Source organism: Triticum aestivum, chromosome 1B, assembly GCF_018294505.1.
Source record: "Triticum aestivum cultivar Chinese Spring chromosome 1B, IWGSC CS RefSeq v2.1, whole genome shotgun sequence".
Lineage (NCBI taxonomy): Eukaryota > Viridiplantae > Streptophyta > Magnoliopsida > Poales > Poaceae > Triticum > Triticum aestivum.
In genome coordinates this window covers 245,921,096-245,924,364 of record NC_057795.1, presented here as the reverse complement: position 1 = coordinate 245,924,364, position 3,269 = coordinate 245,921,096, and positions in this window count along the sequence as shown.

Genomic DNA, 3,269 nt, shown 5'->3' with positions numbered 1-3,269 from the left:
GGATCGCTCGCCACTCAATGGGATTTTTATCACTTAGGTGAGTACGGGACTGCAGCTAAGCCCCCGAGTGGGAGGCAGACTCACCACTCGATAGGATTTTTATCACTGAGGCGAGTACGGGACTGCATATAAGCCCCCGAGTGGGAGGCAGATTCACCACCTGGTAGGATTTTTATCACTTAGGCGAGTACTGGACTGCAGCTAAGCCTCCGAGTGGGAGGCGGACTCACCACTCGGTAGGATTTTTTATCACTTAGGCGAGTACTGGACTGCACCTAAGCCTCCGAGTGGGAGGCGGACTCACCGCTCGGTAGGATTTTTATCACTTAGGCGAGTACTGGACTGCAGCTCAGCCCCTGAGTGGGAGGCGGACTCACCACTCGGTAGGATTTTTTATCACTTAGGTGAGTACTGGACTGCAGCTAAGCCCCCGAGTGGGAGGCAGACTCACCACTCGGTAGGACTTTTATCACTTAATCTTAGGCAAAACAGATTCGCATCTAAGGTGATACATACAAAAGAAATAAACAACAATCATTCAAAAGAAAGTAAATTATGTCTTTTGAAGGCCAAACTAAAAGGTATTTCTTATTACATCTCATTAGTCTAGATATTTAAGAGTAAAAAGGGCGGAGCAAATCTGCATTCCAGGTGCGTGGCTCATCTTTATTATGTTTGACGTTGAAGAGATGGTATGCTCCATTGTGGAGCACCTTGGTGACGACGGAAGGGCCTTCCCAAGCAGGAGCAAGCTTGTGAGGTCTCTACTGGTCCACTCGAAGAACCAGGTCTCCTTCTTGAAATGCCCGACCCCTCACATTTCTAGCATGAAATCGACGCAAGTCTTGCTGATAAATGGTCTACCGGATCAAAGCCATCTCTCTTTCTTCTTCTAGGAGATCGACTGCATCTTGCCGAGCCTGCTCTGCTTGTTCTTCTGAGAAGAGCTCGACTCAAGGTGCATTGTGGAGCAAATCACTGGGGAGCACGGCTTCAGCTCGTAGACTAAGAAGAATGGAGTCCTTCCAGTCGATCGGTTAGGGGTTGTCCTCAATCCCCAAAGTACTGATGGGACCTCGTCGACCCAAGCCCCCGCTGCATGTTTCAGATCACGCATCAACCGAGGTTTCAACCCTTTGAGAATCAATCCATTTGCCCGCTCGGCCTGCCCATTCGACTAAGGATGAGCGACCGAAGCGTAGTTGACTCTCGTGCCTTGGGAGGCACAAAAGGCTTTGAATTCTTCAGAATCGAAGTTCGAGCTATTATCCGTGATGATGCTGTGCTGGACGCCATATCTGAATATGAGTTCTCTGATTAAACTCATAGCTGTGCTTGCTTCAAGGCTTTTGATGGGCTTGGCTTCGATACATTTGGTGAACTTGTCGACTGCTACCAGCACATGAGTAAATCCACTCCTGCCCATCCTCAGAGGTCCAACCATGTCTAGTCCGGAGACGGTGAAGGGCCAGACGAGTGGAATTGTTTTCAGAGCTGACGCAGGTTTATGAGACATGTTGGAGTAAAACTGACAACCTTCACACTTGTCCACTATTTCCTTAGCCATCTCGTTGGCCCGCGGCCAGTAAAATCCGGCTCGGTATGCTTTGGCCACGATGGTCTGAGAGGACGCGTGGTGACCACAGGTTCCCGAGTGAATATCATTGAGGATCACTCGACCTTCTTCTGGCTTGATGCACTTCTGGCAGACTCTAGTTGCACTTTCTCTGAACAACTGCCCCTTTATCATAGTAAAGGCCTTAGATCGCCGGATGATCTGTCGAGCATCTTCTTCATCCTCCGTAAGTTCTTTCCTAAGAATGTATGCAATGTATGGCACTGTCTAGTCGGGAGTAATGACCAAAACCTCCATGATCAAGTCGACCACAGCTGGGATTTCGACTTCGGTCGGATCCGTGGCACTCTTGGGCTGTGGCAACTCTTCAGTGAAGGGATCCTCCTTAACTGAAGGTGAATGAATATGTTCCAGGAACACATTGCGGGGAATGGCCTCTCTCTTTGAACCTATCTTCGCCAACTCATCTGTAGCTTGATTTTTCAATCGGGGTACATGGTGAAGCTCCAACCCTTCAAACTTCTTTTCCAGCTTTCTAACAGCATTGCAGTAGCCAACCATGGCTGGACTTCTGACATCCCATTCCTTCATCACCTGATTAACGACCAAATCTAAGTCGCCATATACCATGAGGCGACGGATGCCGAGTGAAATGGCCATATGCAACCTGTATAAAAGTGCTTCATATTCCGCCTTGTTATTGGAGGAATCAAAATGAATCTAGAGAACATAATTAAGCCTGTCTCCACGGGGGACACCAACACTACTCCAGCACCTGATCCGTTTAGCATCTTGGAGCCATCGAAGAACATAGTCCAATGTTCCAAGTGAACTTAAGTCGGTAGTTGCTGCTCAATCCACTCGGCAAGGAAATCCGCGATTGCTTGGGACTTGATAACTTTCTTTGCCTCAAACTTGATGTCCAGTGGAAGGAGTTCAATCGCCCATTTTGCCACTCGACCAGTTGCATCTCTATTATTCAGAATCTCAGACAAAGGTGCATCGCTGACTACCGTAATAGAGTGATCAGAGAAGTAATGTGCAACCTTCTTCATGGTCATGTATATTCCATAGACAAGCTTCTGATAATGAGGATATCGTTGCTTGGATGGAGTCAAAACTTCAAAGAGATAATAAACTGGGCGTTGAACCTTTTAAGCTTTTCCTTCCTCTTCTTGCTTGACCGTGAGTACTGTACTGACAACTTGTCCAATGGCTGCAATGTAAAGCAGTAAAGGCTCTTTGCTGATTGGCGCAGCACAATGGTATGATGTCCTCATCAGGCTAGGTGGAAAGCAGGGCTTTGAGCTCTGCAAACGCTGCATCAGCTTCTTTAGTCCACTTGAACTTATCAGATTTCTTCATCAGTCGGTAAAGAGGCAAGGTCTTTTCACCGAGACGAGAAATGAATTGACTCAAGGCGGCCAAGCAACCAGTCAGCTTCTGAATGTCATGCACTCGCACGGGGCGTTTCATTCGAAGAATGGTATCAACTTTTTCTTGATTGGCGTCGATCCCTCATTCGGAAACGAGAAAACCGAGCAACTTTCCTCCTAGAACTCCGAATGTGCACTTTGACGGATTAAGCTTGATATCATACCTTCTTAGGTTGGCAAAGGTTTCTGCGAGGTCAGTCAATAGGTCGGAACCTTTGCGAGACTTGACCACGATGTCATCCATGTACGCCTCCACA